Raw genomic sequence first — 19,243 nt, 5'->3', positions numbered from 1 at the left:
ATATGCTGAGTTCCATCAGCTTGCGTTTGTCTCTCCCCCGTTTTGCCAGCATCGTGTGGAGGAGGAATAAAGGTATTGGTTTGAACGGCATCAACCAGTCTGGAGGAATACTCTTTCAGCTGATAAATACTCTCCCGAAGACCATCAAAGATGGCTACACCATCATCGACAGTTGCACTTGGTATTCTGATGGCGGCACTGATCATATTCAGCAAATATTCCTGAGATTTGCTCACCCAAGACATAGAATTTGTCAGCATGGCGAAAGATTTATGAAACATCCTGAGTAAGTTTGCATCATAAAACTGACGTTGTCCGTTAGTGTGCCTAACATGTTTCCAAACAGCTTGGGTATATCTCAGAAGCTCATTTGTCTTCAGTTGGTCAGTGTCCATGTCTGCTTTATTCAGGTTGAGTATGCGGACAACTTCACTTATCTGTTCAATGGAACATTGGGAGGTGTAGGAGATTAACTCACTAGTCCGTTTCTGTTCAAAACTAAGCTGGCTGAAGAGTTGATGAATCTCAGCAGAGGTTGCATATGCTGAGTGGGAAACATGAAGATTGTTGATTTGCCCTTGAAGGGAATCCATGTGCTGCACCATCTTTAGTTGAAGTTCTGCCAGCTTTTCAACAGATTCTTGCTTGGACTGCTGAGCTTGGAAAGTTGTCACGACACTTAGAAGATCTTTCAGTCCTTTGATTTTAGCTAAAAGCTGTGTGACAGATGAGACTTGGTTTGGCTCAGTACGACTTGATCCAGTAGCTTCAGTATGAGTCTGACTCAGATCCTGAAGTAAGGATTGAGCAGAGTCAATGATTCCTCGCCCAGATGCAGTTGCATTCAGGTAGGTGAAGGTGGGAGGATTTTGCTCAGCGGCCGGAGTGGTTTGGGGCTGGTCAGAGTTGGAGTTGCCAGCATGGTCAGCAGCTGGACTTGTATTTTGATTACCAACAGGAACTGACTGGTTTTCAGGCTGTGTGGATGGATGTGGAAGGGGATGATTAGCAGAAGTATTCACTAACTCAGGATCAGTCTGAAGCTGACCAGACGGTTTAGAAGTGACCTGAGTAGCAGGTTCTTTAGCTGGAATAGCAGAATCATCGAGTATTTACTCGGCAGGAGTTTTGGGAGCAGCTTGTTTCTCAGCATGATGAACAAAGACTGGCTTTTCCTTTGGCTTTTCAGGACATGGTTTGTTAAAGAAATTGGTTAGAGCAGCAAGTTGGATTTCTGGTGGAGAGTCATCCAGGATATCCTCTACAGAAGACTTTTGAGCCTTTCTCTTGAGTCTTTGTCTTTTACGGTTCTTTGGAGGAGAGGGATCAGCGGCAATTGTCTCAATATCCTCACTTTGCTCAGCCTCTTCAACCTGCACAGTGTTCCTAACTTGCTCAGCATCACCTACAGGATTAGCATCCCCAATTTGATCAGTGTCCTCAACCTGATCAGTATCAGCTTTATTAGTTGGCTCAGCATCAACTTCGTTCTCTACGTCAGCATCATCATTAAACTGACCGCCAAGATTTTCAAAGTCATCACCTTGGTCAGTAGATGATTTTTCAACATTATCCTCCTAACTTCTCACAAAGTGTGAGTCTTCAGGTATGACAAAGTCAGTAGGTTCGATCGGTTTGGGTTCAGAGGACTTCTTCTTCTTCTTCAGGGGCATCTTAGGAGTATCTTGACTCTCTTCTTCAGGCTCAGCTTGCCTTTTGAGTTTGCCTGCTGACTTAGGTGTTACCTGACCTTCCTCTGTAGCAACTTGCTTGGACCTTGACACAATTCTAAACTTCTTTGGGACAGCAAGTACATCTTTTCAACAGGTTTGCAGAGCTTTCCTTTTTCGGTCAGCATCAGCCTTTTTCACTTGCTTTCCCTTCCTAGTCAGCATACCCTTATCTTCCTCAGCTTCACCTACTACCTTCTTTCCCTTTTTCAACTTTGTTGGTTGGTCAAAAGCCAAACCAAACAGGATACCAGCAGTGATCTCAGTTCCCCAGACTTCGATCTCTTCAACCAAACTGACTTGATAATCCTTGAGGATTTTGGTGATGAGGGATCCTAACCTAAGCGTACCAGAACTTCGCAGAAATCCACCGATGAGAAAGACGGGCATGTTCAGAGGCTGGTAGGTCAGCATGTGCCAGATGAAGCACTGCTCGAAATTTGTTGTTGAGGAGGCACAATTGACTTTTGGAAAGATAAAATTGGTCAGGATGTAATGGGCCATCTTTTGGTCTCGACCCATGCAAGTACTAGATACTTCTCCTACATAACCGGGAGGTCTACAGAATTCAGCTGGGAATTTAATCTTACCATGGTCGTTTGTGGTTCGAAGTTTTGTCCCTGTGTTCTTCAGCTTCAACAACTTAGCCAGATAGGGAGGATTGATGAATATCTCCTTTCCCCGGACCTCAGTGACCAAGTAATCCCTATTATCGTTGGCTACTTTCAGGTTGGTGTAGAACTCTTTAACCAGTTCAGGATAAGTTGCCTCACGAATGGAGAATAGTTCTTTCCAGTCGTTCTTAGATATCCATTCGCAGAAGGGTTTCTCTGCTTCCACGAACCCTTTTTAGAACCAACGTGAATGATCAATCTTGTCCCCCTTAACTTGGTTGTATACTAGTGAGTAGGTTCTGGGTTTCTTGCCTTTCTCTTTCTGAGTCTGTTTCGATGAGCCAGCTTGGTCAGCTTTGGGGTTTTTGGCGATGGTGTTGTCCTGAGTTTGGTCAGGCTGACCACCTTCGTGGGATTCTATTGATGTCTCTTCATACTCCTCCTGAATAGAGGATGAAGGGTTTTCATCGGAGTGATTTTGATCGTAATCAGCTCCAGAGAGGTTTTAGGAGTCAGACATTTTCTTAAGAGTTTTTAAAGGATCTGGGATTTTTGAGAGTTGGAAATAGAATGCCAGAGATTTTTGAGCGTAAAGAGTAGAAGATGGGGACTCTTCCACTATTTATATTGTTACCGAGGAGATCTGATTCGTTGAATTGGCCGTTTTTCCTCGAGATGATAAATCGACAATTATTCTGATATTTATGACACATACGACGTATGTATCTTTCCAATAATTATGCTTACGTCATCCTAGGTGGCTATTCAATATGCGTGCTAGCATTAATTACGCAATGAAACTTTACTCAGTATTTGGAATATCAAACGTTTTGGAACTTTGAGTAGTCAGTTTTGTGTGGATGAATTGTTCAGCGTGCTTAGTAATACATCATAGGAATAATCACTCAGTATGTATGTCTACTCAGCATAGGGTGATTTTGACTCAGCATGCAATGATTACTAATTTAGCATAAATCACTCAGCATGGTAATCACTCAACATTCAATTAAGCGTATAGAATTATTGAAGAGGATTAGACATACTGATAGCTTCCCTTAATATGTTAAATTGCTCACGAGCCAAAGGCTTCGTAAAGATATCCGCAAGCTGTTCATCTATTGGTACGTAGGACAACTTGATCTCACCTTTGAGTACATGATCTCTAATGAAGTGATGCCTTATGCTGACATGTTTCATCCTGCTGTGTTGGATTGGATTTTTAGATAGGTCAATGGCACTCTTGTTGTCACACTTGACCTCTATTGTTTTCGTTTTGACTCCATAATCTTCAAGTTGTTGCTTAATCCATAGTACTTGAGCAACACAGCTTCCAGCAGCAACGTACTCAGCTTCAGTTGTAGACAGGGCAACTGATGACTGCTTCTTGCTGAACCAAGATACTAGACAACTTCTAAGGAAATGACATCCTCCTGAAGTACTCTTACGTTCTAGCTTATCTCGTCCATAGTCAGCATCAGTGTATCCAATGAGTGTGAAGTCATTTAAAGTTGGATACCATAAACCTGCATTAACTGAGCTCTGCAAATATCTGAAAATTATTTTTACAGCTATAAGGTGAGATTCCCTGGGGTCAGCTTGATATCTTGCATAATAACATACTGAGTACTGAATATCAGGTCTACTAGCAGTAAGATAGAGTAGAGAGCCAATCATACCTCGATACAGCTTGTTATCTACTGACTTACCTTTTTCATCTGAGCATAGGACAGTATCAGTACCCATTGGGGTTGATATGGGTTTACAATCTTCCATATCGAATTTCTTTAGCATCTCTTTGGCGTACTTAGACTGACTAATGAAGATGCCATTCTTACCTTGCTTGATTTGAAGTCCAAGGAAGAAGTTGAGTTTGCCCATCATAGACATCTCGAACTCAGTTTGCATCTGTTTGCTAAATTCTTTGCACATAGATTCGTCAGTAGCACCAAATATTATATCATCTACGTAAATTTGAGCCAGCAGGGTATTTTTACCCCTTTTCTTAATGAACAAGGTTGTGTCAGCTTTACCTCTGACATAGTTCCTGGTCAGCAGGAAGTTTGTCAACCTCTCATACCAAGCACGTGGTGCTTGTTTCAGGCCGTACAAGGCCTTTTTGAGTTTATAAACGTCGTTTGGGAATTTTGGATCTTCAAACCCAAGAGGTTGATTAACATATACCTCTTCGTTTATAAAGCCATTAAGAAATGCACTTTTAACATCCATTTGATATAATTTGAAATTCATAAAACTAGCATATTGTTAAGCCTAAAATATACCTAAAATATCATCAATAATTACATCAATATTGCTACGAATTTATGCTATTCATACCTATTTAGAATACTTTTACTCTCGAATATGTTTCTTTCGTGCAAGGTGCATAAATATTTGGTAAAATCCAAATAGGAGTAAAAAGAGCTCAAAAATAGAAGAAAAGCCCTACAAAAGGAGTCAAAGACGACGAAAATTAATAACGCCAAGTTGAGGACACGAACGAGAGGGAAGAAGTGAAAAACGCTCCGTGCCGCGACCGCGGCCCCCCTATTCACGGTCGCGACACGCGTCCTTCAGCCTTTCTTCCCTTCGTTCGAAGTACAATTGATGCTCCCCCATTCTCGGTAGAGAATTTAATATTCTCGATACGAGCAGGAGATTTTAGAAGCCTAGTTACACACTTTTGGTTTCGACGAAACGCGATCATTCGGGTGGATAAAGACGTCCTTTCACAACGGACACGATCTTTCACAATGGACACGATCCTTCACAATGGACACGACACTTCAATCAAGACTCTTCAACATCTATAAATAAAGAGTTGATGGAGAGTTCAAAGAGAATGATATATGTGTAGAAGAAAGAGATTAGTGTAGAATTTATGCAGAAATTCCGAATCAAGAGATTCAGAAGTTAGATTTCGATTCTGTTCAAAAGCAATATGATGTACACACATTGTTTACAAAATAATAACAAATTCAGTAGCGTTTAGACATTGTTCTAGTTTAGTTTACATTTTGGTAGTGGACCGACCCAGTCTCTATTATGAAGGTTCAACGAGAAGATTGAGTAGAGGATTCGCCCCTGAGCCTGACAAACTCTAACGAAACCCAAGGAAAGGATTGACAACCCGTTCACTTGCACGCCGTCGAAGAATTCAATGCCCCATGTTCTCTGTAAACTTGTATCAATTTATATTCCATCTAATAAAGTCCGTTCTATTCGATCGATCTTTATGCAGCACTTATGGTAACCAATCCACTAAAGTGATTGCTGGTGTTTTCATTAAAACGTATTTAATCCAAAATCTTTACAAGGAAACTTTGTTGAACACTTAGACAAATTATTATCTCGGTAGAGTTTTAATTTGGTTAAGGGCAATTATCCCGGATAAGGGTTTTGTCGCGTTCAAAGCCAATTAATTAGAGGTTTCGTCATTTATTTCATCTTTATAATTCGTACAAAGTTTAAAGTTGTTTTCTTTGCTTAATGCAAACAAATATACTTGTTTACTTTTCTAAAGTACTAAAACGTTCCTGTTTTGCAAATTCATTTTTAATCAGATACTTTCTAACATCTTCACATTCTAATCTAATTCTTATTCTAGCAATTTCAAAACCAAAACCGATTAAACGATTTTCACATATTATAAACCTTAAAGTAAATTTAACCGATTGTAAATAAGTTTTGTTAAAAAAAACGTTCCTTGTGGGATCGATATCTTTTATTACTACAAGCGTATACCGTGCACTTGCGGAAATCGCTCAACAAGTTTTTGGCGCCGTTGCCGGGGAACGCCAAAATTTTTGACAAAATTTTAAATTTTTCATGTTTTATTACGAATCTAGGTTTATTCATACTTATTCAAACTTTTTTTCAATTACTAACATATTTATTTTTCAAATTCTGTTTTATAGGTAGTTTCTGTTCGTGCGAAATTTCAAGTTCATGCGCAGTTCTCGAAGTTCGGGCACATCACCAGATCCTATTGACCCAGAAATTGAAGGAACCCTTAAAAATAATAAGAAAGAAAAGAAAAAGAAAAACCAAATCCCAATAAAAACTAAAATTACCAAGCCAGAAGTTATGGCCACACTTATGGATTACGCTAGGCCAGGAGTGGCCGGTGTAACTAACAGTATAGTTAGACCCCAAATTAATGCACATCATTTTGAAATTAAGCCTACGTTGCTTAATATGTTGCAAAATAATGTAACGTTTTACGGGTTACCTAACGAAAATCCTAATACCCATTTGACAAATTTCTTAGAAATTTGTGACACTTTTAAAATTACTGATGTAACTGCAGAAGCAATCAAACTTCGCCTTTTTCCTTTTACCTTGAAGGATCGAGCCAAAGAATGGTTAACTTCTATGCTAGCCGCATCAATTGAGACTTGGGAGCAATTAGCCCAAGCATTTTTTATCAAAATTTTTCCCTTTAGCAAAAACCGCAAGAGTCATTAAAGAGTTAACATCTTTTTCTCAAAATGATAGTGAAACTCTTTATGAGGCTTGGGAACGTTTTAAAGAACTTCAACGTTTATGCCCAAACCACCAATTGCCCGCTGAACTTTTAATGCAAACATTTTATAATGGACTAAATCCTACAACTAGAGGTTCATTGGATGCTATGTCTGGAGGGTTATTCATGAAGAAAACATCTGCCCAAGCAAGAGAACTTTTAGAGTAAATGGCAATCAACAGCAGTATGTGGCCCGCAGAACATGGACACGTACCATTAGCAAAACCATCATCCTCAACGACATCATCAGTTAAAGGTATAGTGAATCTTGATCCAGTAGCGATGTTGCAAGCCCAATTTTCTGCCTTGTCGTACAAAATTGATAGGTTTATGGCACCGTGTGATCCTAATGGTCAACCAATCCGAACGGATGTGGATTACAAAGGAATGAGTGAAATTGAACAGGTAAACTTTGTCCAAGGGCAAAACCAAAATAATAACCCTCATTCCAATACATATAATCCTGGATGGAGAAATCATCCTAACTTTAACTGGAGAGATAATAATAACAATAATGTTAATGCTAATCAAAATCATACTACTAATTATCAAAATCAATCAAGAGATTCGATTAGCACTTTATCTTCTAAAATCGACAAATTCATTGATGCGATGAGCGGAAAAATAAGTAATCACGACGATGGTTTTAAACGGATCGAGAATAAATTCGATCAGCTTATTAAAAACCAATCATCTAGCATCCATAATTTGGAGATTCAAATTGGACAACTCGCTAAATCAATTCCATCCCGCAAAGAGGGGAGTCTTCCAAGCCATACAGAAGAAAATCCGAAAGAGCATGTTAAGGCTATCACTCTTCGTTCAGGAAAAAACTACTTAGGCCCGAAAATGCCCGGAAATTCGACCTTACCTGGAACTGATTTACCGACGCCCAAAGAAGATACATTAAAACAAAAAGATGCACCAATTGACTCTAGTACAAAAACTTTTGTACCCAAACCACCTTTTCCACACAAAGTCCGCAATAAGGACTATGACAAACAACTTTTAACATTTTTAGACAAACTTAAAAATTTACATATTAATTTAACGTTTATGGATGCGATTACACAAATTCCCAATTATGGAAAATTCCTCAAAGATTTAATTTCAAAGAAAATCAGTTGGGAAGGAATTTCATCCATTTCACTAACTGAAGATTGTAGTTTGATTGTGTCAATCGATTTGCCCACAAAACTCAAGGATCCCGGATGTTTTACCATTCCGTGTAAATTGGGAGATATATAATTCCCAAGTTGTCTTTGTGATTTAAGAGCAAGCATTAACTTGATGCCATTATCTATTTTTAATAAGTTAGGCTTAGAAGAAGACATCAAACGTACCAATATGGTTTTGCAATTAGCGGATCAAACCACTAAAAGACCATACGGTATAATTGAGGATGTTTTAGTTAAAGTTGACAAATTTATTTTTCCTACCGATTTCGTTATTTTAGATTTTGCTTATGATGTAAATTGTCCGCTAATCTTTGGTAGACCGTTCATGAACACGGGACGTGCTCTAGTTGATGTGTCGGAAGGGAAAGTACTTTTACGAATAGGAGATGATAAGATTGAGTTTGATATGAATCAAGCGATGAAATATCCTATGGAGGATTTCGCTTGTATGAAACTTGATTTAATTGAAGAATGTGTAAATGACATTGTTCAAAAAGAAGAAATAATAGAACCTATAATGAGTGAGGAACTAGAAGATAAGGACCCAGAACCTTTGATTCGAGAAGATGGACCAGTTCCGCCTTCAATTGTAGTTCCACCTAAATTAGAACTTAAAGAATTACCAAGTCATTTGAGGTACGCTTTCTTAGGCGAAGGCGATTCTCTACCTATTATTATCTCTAACAAACTAACACAAGTCCAAGAAGAAAAATTGAAAGAAGTTGTTAGAAATAGGATAGGAAGTATGGGTTGGCAAATTTCAGACTTAAAAGGTATTAATCCAAGTATTGTGATGCATAGAATTCATTTAGAAGAAGATAAGCCACCTAAAGCGGATAGGCAAAGACGCCTAAATCCGAACATGAAAGAAGTAGTAAAAAATGAGATTACTAAACTTCTGGACAATGGAATCATCTATCCTATCTCGGATAGTGAATGGGTTAGTCCAATCCATTGTGTACCTAAAAAGGGAGGCATAACAGTTGTAAGGAATGAAGAAGGTGAATTAATACCTACGCGAACCACCATTGGTTGGAGGGTTTGTATAGATTATAGAAATTTAAATAAAGCAACTAGGAAAGATCATTTTCCTCTTCCTTTCATTGATCAAATGATCGAAAGGATAGCTGGTCATGCTTTCTACTGTTTTCTTGATGGTTACTCCGGATTCTTTCAAATATACATTTACCCGGATGACCAAGATAAAACAACCTTCACATGTCCTTACGGAACATTTGCATATAGAAGAATGCCCTTTGGTCTATGTAACGCACCTGCAACATTTCCACGTTGTATGACTGTGATTTTTAATGATTTCATTGAAGATATTATGGAAGTTTTTATGGACGATTTTTCAGTTTATGGAGATTCTTTTGATTCGTGCCTAGAAAATTTGGATAAAGTTTTGTCTAGGTGTGAAGAAACAAATTTGGTATTAAACTGGGAAAAATGTCATTTCATGGTTGACGAAGGAATTGTTTTAGGTCACAAAATATCTGAAAAAGGATTAGAAGTAGATAGAGCAAAACCCTCAGTAATAGAAAAATTACCCCCTCCAACTACTGTTAAGGGAGTAAGATCATTCTTAGGACATGCTGGTTTTTACAGAAGATTTATTAAAAAAATTTCTGTAATTTCCAAACCACTTACTAATTTACTCATGAAAGATTCAACCTTTGATTTTAATGAAGAATGTGTTAAAGCATTCGAAACATTGAAAACAGCTTTAGTCAGTGCACCTGTTATTGCTAAACCCGATTGGGATCTACCCTTTGAAATTATGTGTGACGCAAGTGACTTAGCTGTCGGATGTGTTTTAGGACAAAGAAAGGATAAGAAACTTCATGTCATTTATTATGCAAGTCACACATTGTCTGGTGCACAATTAAACTACACCACAACAGAAAAAGAAATGTTAGCCGTAGTTTTTGCATGTGATAAGTTTAGGTCATATTTATTAGGTTCAAAAGTTATTATTTATACTGATCATGCAGCATTAAGATATTTATTTGCTAAAAAGGATGCAAAACCACGTCTAATTAGATGAGTTTTATTGTTGCAAGAATTTGATATAGAAATTAAAGACAAAAAGGGAGTTGAAAACCTTGTCGCCGATCATCTATCGAGACTTGAAGATGAAAACGGTCCTATAGGTGAAACTACCGGTATACGAGATGATTTCCCTGATGAACACCTCTATCAAATAAAAAGTGCCATGTCACCTTGGTATGCAGATATTGCTAATTATCTTGCAGCCAATATTGTTCCGAAAGGATTAGATTTCCAACAAAAGAAGAAATTTTTCTTCGATATTAAACAATATTTTTGGGAAGATCCATTTTTGTTCAAGACTTATGGTGACGGGATAATTAGGAGATGTGTTGGTGAAAATGAATATGAATCCATAATGTCGGAATGCCATTCTAGCTCTTATGGAGGACATAATGGAGTTAACAAGACAGTTGCTAGAATATTTGAAAGTGGTTTCTTTTGGCCTACGATGTTTAAGGATGTCCGTTCATTTATTACTCGTTGTGATATGTGCCAGAGAACAGGAAATCTAGGAAGGAAAGATGAGATGCCCCTCACAACCATATTAGAAGTTGAAGTCTTCGATATGTGGGGAATAGATTTCATGGGACCTTTTCCCCCTTCAAATGGTAAAACTTACATATTAGTCGCCGTTGATTATGTTTCAAAGTGGGTTGAAGCAATTGCAACCCCGACGAACGATTCTAAAGTTGTCGTTAATTTTCTTGACGATATATTCTGTAGATTTGGTTGTCCAAGAGTTATAGTTAGTGATGGCGGTACTCATTTTATAAACAAAAGTTTTGAAACGCTTATGAAAAAATATGGAGTACGCCACTGCGTATCAACGCCGTACCATCCTCAGTCAAATGGTCAAGCGGAAATATCAAACAGAGAACTCAAATGGATTCTCGAGAAAACGGTTTCATCTTCTAGAAAAGATTGGTCTTCTAAACTCAATAATGCGCTATGGGCATACCGTACTGCATTTAAAACGCCAATAGGAATGACTCTGTACCGTTTAGTGTATGGTAAGGCATGTCATTTGCCAGTCGAATTAGAACATAAAGCCTATTGGGCTATTAGAGAACTAAACTTTGATTTACGACAAGCAGGTAAGAAACATTTGCTCAATTTGAATGAGTTAGATGAGTTACGTCATCTATCTTACGGAAATGCAAAGATTTATAAAGAAAAAGTGAAAAAATGGCATGATGCCAAAATTAAAGTCAAACACTTTAATGTTGGGGATAAAGTGTTGTTATTTAATTCACGACTTCGTTTATTTCCAGGAAAACTTAAGTCCAGATGGTTAGGACCATATTTAGTCGTCAAAACATTCGATTATGGTTCTTTAGAACTAGAAGGTCCTACCAGATTTCGATTCAAAGTTAATGGTAATCGATGTAAAATCTATTATGAAAATATTTCCCAACTAGGAATTGAGTTCGTAACCAGATTATCTGACATATGAATTACTCAGTTTATTTTACACAGTTTATTTTATTTTATTGTTTTTATGATTTTGTTTATTTTATTTTATTTTATTTTATTTTATTTTTTTCAAAATGCCATTTTTATGATTAGATGACTTTATGTTATGATTTAAATAAATAAAATATTTATATTTCATGATTTTAGATTTAATTTTTAGGAAATTAAGATGAATTTGAAGTTTCAGGCAATTCTCTACCGAGAATTTAGAATTCCCTGCCGAGAATCCCTTTATTTAAGAATGTCACAAACAGGTTCGGATTTCTCTGTTCATACCGAGAATTTTTAAATTCTCTACCGTGAATCTGGAGGTAGCTTTGATGCCTGATTTCCGCAAGGAAATCAGCGTGTCGCAATCGCGGCTTTGCCATTCTCGGTCGCGACACGCGTGTTTTCTGCACTATCAGGTCTGAAACACTCTCACCCTTTCGATGAACCTCTTGGCAATTGAAACATTACGTTTCTTCATTCCTGAAAGGTGCATTTTATACATTTTCATAATTAAAACGATACCTCTTTTCATCTTAAACTCTTATAAATTAATCTTAGAGGATTCAGGTTCTGTTACAATTCTTTTCATCTTTGTCAGAACTCTGATTTTCTTCGCAAACACCGTTCTTTGCTAAAGTAACACTAACTTTGCACCATGCCTACCAAATACAAATCACCTAGGCACAATGCTGCCTCAATCAACAAACGCCCAGACTTATCCAAGTGATATGGGGCGCCTTTTCCTATCTTCAATCACGATGAAGGTAGGCGTTATTGGAATCACCGTTACAAATTCTTCACCGGAATGTTGTATATGGATGAATTTCTTAATAGCCAATTAGGCATTTCTGATGACATGAGCCGCTATATGGAGCGCCTAGGGTGGACAAAATTCGCCCAAATGCGATTTCCAATAATAGGCGATTGGATACTCGAATTCTTCTGTACCGTGCGTTTTACTAATAAACGACGAGTACGTCTCAGTTTTCGTCGAGAAGGCGAAATCTTCACTTTCAGCTATCCTGAGTTGCATGTTTGGTTTGGTTTTCCCCCGAGGGATACAATCAAACGTCATCCTGGACGAGACATGACATCCTCGGACATTTGGAGAATGCTCACAGGATTTCTTGCGATTCAATTCAAAACTCGCCTATAATCACTCTTTTCGCTCCAACTCCATGCTGTATTTACACAAATTTCTGTGTCACAGTTTGTTCGGGCGCATATTCAGTAGTGTGGTCCGTGACACAGATTTGTATGTTCTTGGAGATATATTCCAGGGAAATGGAGTGGATTCTTCCAAAATTCTGATGGAAGGCCTTGTCGCCCCTTCTCGATCCAAAGATAAGAAGATTGGGTTTGACAATATAATCTGTGGAATAATTCTCGGTTCAAAGGGTACTATTGATGTTCCCTGGAATGATGATGAATTCTTCCCGACAATTGACTATGAATTTCTCGAGCACGAAGGACTTGTGAAACGTGTCTTTCGAGCAGGGCCTCAATTTTTGTCTGCACCGGAACGTGAAACTTTCGTGCAGTTTCAAATTGATCGTATTAAGGCCAGAAATATCCCGTTAGATAGGGATGAATATGTATAATAGTTTCTGTTTTTCATTTTTGTTTTTGTATATTTGTTTTGTTTTGTTTTAATTATTGATTTGTTTTCATTATTTGTACATATGTTATAATAATAAAGATCTTATTTAGTTCAATTCTTAATTTTTATCCGTTCGATCCATTATCTATGCTTAGCATATTTCATATGGGTACTTTCTAATTTTTCATAATCAAATTAAGATAAAAAGGATTCACTTGAACAAATATGGTTTTCTATTTTTCCACACGTATATCCACATTTAATTCTATTTTGTAACTCAATTTATTTTCAATGCATTAAGTTTTCATTTAATCAATTCAATTCATATATTAAATATGTATTACCATGAACTTATTATGCATTTAATATGGTTCTCTTAACTTATATGCATAAATGACCATTTAAGTTTCATTAATTCTTCATAACCAATTTATCTCACTTTAATTCAATTTATTAAGTTTCAACCTTTGGTTTTCCTTGGAATTAATGACATTTATTTAAGTTTTAAGTGCAGGAACCCTTCATATTAAGTTCAGGAACCATTTCCTCAACAAAATTGCACAAACCATGTCAAAAGGCACCAAAATAGGCCATTTTTACCAATTCTCTACCGAGAATTTATTAATTCTCGGTATGAGCAGCAACTTTGGCAAGATTTCAGGGCGAAAATTGCCTGAAAATCGCGTGCCGCGGCCGCGGCTTTTCCATTCGCGGTCGCGATACGCGTATAATTTGCCCAATTCACTCCGATTTTGACACTAAATTTTGCCTATTCCTATTCCTATTCTACCTATTCACCTACCTATACAACCCTATATAAACCTACCTCTTACACAAACCTCACATCACCTCTATTTTTACCCAATCCCCTACTCTAAACTCTTCCCCAAAAATCTACTTTTTGTCTTCCCAATTTATTCACTCCAATTTCTATCCTCTTTTCCATTCAATCAATTCCATATTCCAAACCCCCAAACTCATCTTCAAGCTTTGCTTTCTCTCTCAATTTCTTCTTCTTCTCACACCCTAAACACTCAAAACACCATCACCATGGTTAGGACTAAGCGTGTTGGTAACAAGCCCGCTGTTACGGAAGCTAATCGCTTTCGGGTTCAATGCGGAGCTTATTTTGATATCTATTCAGAGGAGGAAGCAGCTCGTTTCAAACATTTTTCTCATGCCGACCGCCAATTTGTTGATATGCACTTCTTAGACTTCCATTCGGTAAGAGCGTTAAATTTCTCTACTCGAATTGATGCCTTTATTGAAGCATTGGGTTGGCAAGCATTCGTTAATATGCGTTTCCCGCGTATTAATGAATATGTAGTGGAATTTTTGGTCACTTTGACCATGAACAAAAAGAAAACTTCAATCTCCTTTAGGAATAATGGTATACCTTACACCATTAACTATGAAGCAATGGGAAATATGTTGGTTTCCCTACTTCTGATTTTTATGATAAGCCTAAAGATTTTGATAATGATGCGGTTTGGCAAACTCTTTCGGACCAAGATTATTTTAATTCCAAAAACACTTCAAGCAAGTTGATTAAGGACAATTGTGTGTTCTTCTTTCATAAGTATTTGAGTTTCTCCTTGTTTGGTCGTGTTGAGAGTTCAAAGGTTCAGGTTCGGGATTTGTATGTTTTGGATAGTTTGCTTAAAGGTTTGAGGATTGATAGCATTGGCATAATGTTTGATAATTTGTTCCGTGCTTCGAGGGCTAGTACAATTCAGATCCCTCTTTGTAATTTTATTATCGCAATTGTGTTGGGAGCACGGGGGGAATTGGCCGATTATGACATGACCACCTACCGTGGGTATGTTCCGCTTTTGGACATCTCGGCTCTTGAGCGAGCTCATTTATTGCTTCCGCAAGGACCTCCCGTCTTTATTTCCTACGCTACCCCTATTGCCCATCTTCGTGGCACTATGGGTGGTGGCGCTTCAAGTTCTCAATTTGTAGGTACCGAAGGCGGCAGAGATGCGGAAGGAGAGGAAGATGAACCCTAAGCTCAACCACAACCCCAAGCACCTCAAGCGGAGGATGATCCGGTAGATTTGCGGAGGATTTTGAACCAAATCAATTCCAACAATCGTCAAATGAACTTGAGAATTGATGATTTGGTTGAAAACAATATGGTGATGAATGACAACCTCAACCTTTTGAGGCGTGAACATCGATCGACTCGGCATCGGATGCTTTCCTTTTTCCGACGCCGCAATGTGGAGACGTCACCTACACCTCCCGATTCACCACCTCAAGCTTAGGTTGTTTTTCTTTCATTTTATTTTTATCTTGTTATAATTTGGTACATTTTCTATTTTTAATTTTATGTTGAATGTTTAATTTCCTACAATTTAAATCTTTGTTTCGTATGCCTTATTTCGTATTTATTTTTTATATTTTCTCCATTTTTGCACCAATGAGGACATGGTCCAATTTAAGTGTGGGAGGAGATATACATATATCATTTCCACATATACGAATAAATGCAACGAAAATATTATTTTGCAAAACGAATAAATGCAACGAATAAATAATTTTTATGCAAATGCAACATATATTGCAACACATTTTATTTTCTCACTATTTTTTGACATTTTTCATTTGTTCATAAATTAACCATAAGTTAATATGATTATTTGTTTAGGTTATCATTATCGTTAGAAAGAATATTTCTATACGTATACGGGTAATATTTTTCAATTTTTCACAAATCTCCGTTACGATTTTAAATAAAATTGTCTCGAGTGAATGTATTTAAGTCAAAAAATTCTTTATTCAATCTCTATTTTATATCATGTAATTCATAATAGAATAAATCTTATTTTAAGTTTTCAATTAGGTTTATAGGCATTAAATTAAACTAACAATTTTTAGTTCGGTTTGATTTCGTCTTACATTAAAAACTAATTGAAGTTTTTAAGGAAACTTTAGCCATAATACATGTTGAATTTTAAATCAATATAGGATGAATGTGCTATTTTTCTTTTTTCCAAGTTATAATTTTATAATTCATGTTAATTAATCAATTAGTTGAATTCTTAACTTTTGGCCACGATTGAGACCAACCTTATCACAATCGAGGTATGAAAGGGAAGAAAATTAAGTACAGTTTACTTTTGGCCATGATTGCGACCACCCTTATCACAATCGAGGTATGGAAGGAACGTTAAAAACAAAAATAAAAATTAAGCGTGTATAAGTTTAAAGTAACGATTGCGTCCACCCATGGCATGGTCGGTACCTCTTAAGCAAACACAAAGCAATAAAATACGTATAAGGTTACGGTTGAAACCACCCTTATTTCGGGCGTAACCAAGCTAATAAAATCAAGTACTTATTCATTTTAATATATCTTATATATTAGTTTAGGTTTGGGAAAGAAAATTTTGTGCTTTGAAATGCCTTGAGATAAAAAAAACTCGATAACATACGTGCTTATATCGTCCCGAATGCTTCAATTCAAAATTGGAAATACAAGACGAATGATATATCGTATTTATACTAAGTTAGTTTGAAATTTTGCGTATAAATTTGCCATGCGAAGTTAGTCTTTTCGGCTTAACTAATTTAAAAGGTAATATAGAGATATATGTTTTATTTTCATAAAGAGATTAGTAAAAGAATAAATTCAGTGAAATTTTGCTCGGGACTAGCAAAAGATTAAGTGTGGAGATTTGTTAAGCCCAAAATATACCTAAAATATCATCAATAATTACATCAATATTGCTACGAATTTATGCTATTCATACCTATTTAGAATACTTTTACTCTCGAATATGTTTCTTTTGTGCAAGGTGCATAAATATTTGGTAAAATCCAAATAGGAGTAAAAAGAGCTCAAAAATAGAAGAAAAGCCCTACAAAAGGAGTCAAAGACAACGAAAATTAATAACGCCAAGTCGAGGACACGAACGAGAGCGAAGAAGTGAAAAACGCTCCGTGCCGCGACCGCGGCCCCCCTATTCACGGTCGCGACACGCGTCCTTCAGCCTTTCTTCCCTTCGTCCGAAGTACAATTGATGCTCCCCCATTCTCGGTAGAGAATTTAATATTCTCGGTACGAGCAGGAGATTTTAGAAGTCTAGTTACACACTTTTGGTTTCGACGAAACGCGATCGTTCGGGTGGATAAAGACGTCCTTTCACAACGGACACGATCTTTCACAACGGACACGACACTTCAATCAAGACTCTTCAACATCTATAAATAAAGAGTTGATGAAGAGTTCAAAGAGAATGATATATGTGTAGAAGAAAGAGATTAGTGTAGAATTTATGCAGAAATTCCGAATCAAGAGATTCAGAAGTTAGATTTCGATTCTGTTCAAAAGCAATATGATGTACACACATTGTTTACAAAATAATAACAAATTCAGTAGCGTTTAGACATTGTTCCAGTTTAGTTTACATTTTGGTAGTGGACCGACCCAGTCTCTATTACGAAGATTCAACGAGAAGATTAAGTAGAGGATTCGCCCCTGAGCTTGACAAACTCTAACGAAACCCAAGGAAAGGATTGACAACCCGTTCACTTGCACGCCGTCGAAGAATTCAATGCCCCATGTTCTCTGCAAACTTGTATCAATTTATATTCCATTTAATAAAGTCCGTTCTATTCGATAGATCTTTATGCAGCACTTATGGTAACCAATCCACTAAAGTGATTGCTGGTGTTTTCATTAAAATGTATTTAATCCAAAATCTTTACAAAGAAACTTTGTTGAACACTTAGGCAAATTATTATCTCGGTAGAGTTTTAATTTGGTTAAGGGCAATTATCTCGGATAAGGGTTTTGTCGCGTTTAAAGCCAATTAATTAGAGGTTCCGTCATTTATTTCATCTTTATAATTCGTACAAAGTTTAAAGTTGTTTTCTTTGCTTAATGCAAACAAATATACTTGTTTACTTTTCTAAAGTACTAAAACGTTCCTGTTTTTCAAATTCATTTTTAATCAGATACTTTCTAACATCTTCACATTCTAATCTAATTCTTATTCTAGCAATTTCAAAACCAAAACCGATTAAACGATTTTCCCAGATTATAAACCTTAAAGTAAATTTAACCGATTGTAAATAAGTTTTGTTAAAAAAACGTTCCCTGTGGGATCGATATCTTTTATTACTACAAGCGTATACCGTGCACTTGCGGAAATCGCTCAACACATATGCACACAGTATACGTATAGCCTCTAACCTAGCAACTGGTGCAAAAGTTTCACTGTAGTCAATACCCTCTTGCTGACTATAGCCTTGGGCTACAAGTCGAGCTTTGTTTCTAACTACATTTCCTAGTTCATCTAGTTTATTTCTAAAGACCCACTTAGTTCCTATGGTCTTTTGATTCCTAGGTTTAGGTACTAAATCCCATACCTCATTTCTTGTGAATTGATCAAGCTCTTCTTGCATAGCATTGATCCAATATTCATCGTGCTCAGCATCAGCAAAATTCTTTGTTTCATGTATTGAGACGAATGCAACATTGCTGAGATACTTACTATGGTGATCTCTTGTCATCAGCTTGTTGTCAGCAGCATCAAGAATGGACTTTTCCGAATGTCCTCTTGGAATTTTTATTTCTTTAGGCAATGTTGAGTTGTTTGGAGCAGGTGTTTCTACAATCTCTGCAGGAATGGATTGGTCAGCAAAGGTTATTTCAATTTCTTGCTTACCTTTGGTCAGCCCTTGTATTGATGACTCAGAGGCTCCATTTTGATCAGCGGAAGCTGAGCTTGGTTCATCTTCATCGAGCTGAGTTGACTTTCCTGCAGGGTCAGCTTCATCGAACTCAATATGGACAGACTCTTCTATAACCTGAGTTCGTTTATTATACACCCTAAATGCTTTGCTGTTAGTTGAGTACCCTAAAAAGATCGCTTCTCTAGCTTTAGCATCAAATTTTGCAAGATTATCTTTTGTGTTGAGTATAAAACATTTACACCCAAAAGCACAAAAGTAGCCAATGTTGGGCTTTCGTCCTTTCCAAAGTTCATATGGGGTTTTCTTAAGAATAGGTCTACCTAAAGCCCTATTGAGAATGTAGCATGCTGTGTGGACAGCTTCATCCCAGAAATACT

General features: G+C 37.0%; 1 non-coding gene across 1 annotated transcript; it reads right to left on the bottom strand.

Annotated features, from left to right (window-relative positions):
- Nucleotides 1–6,797: 6,797 nt before the first annotated feature.
- Nucleotides 6,798–6,904, bottom strand: LOC136207701 (small nucleolar RNA R71). The gene has a single exon (XR_010676830.1). It is a non-coding gene; the product is annotated as a small nucleolar RNA R71 (small nucleolar RNA).
- Nucleotides 6,905–19,243: the final 12,339 nt, after the last annotated feature.

Source organism: Euphorbia lathyris, chromosome 9 (genome assembly GCF_963576675.1).
Source record: "Euphorbia lathyris chromosome 9, ddEupLath1.1, whole genome shotgun sequence".
NCBI lineage: Eukaryota > Viridiplantae > Streptophyta > Magnoliopsida > Malpighiales > Euphorbiaceae > Euphorbia > Euphorbia lathyris.
The sequence above is the reverse complement of the archived record's forward strand: the minus strand, read 5'-3'. Positions and strand labels throughout refer to the sequence as shown.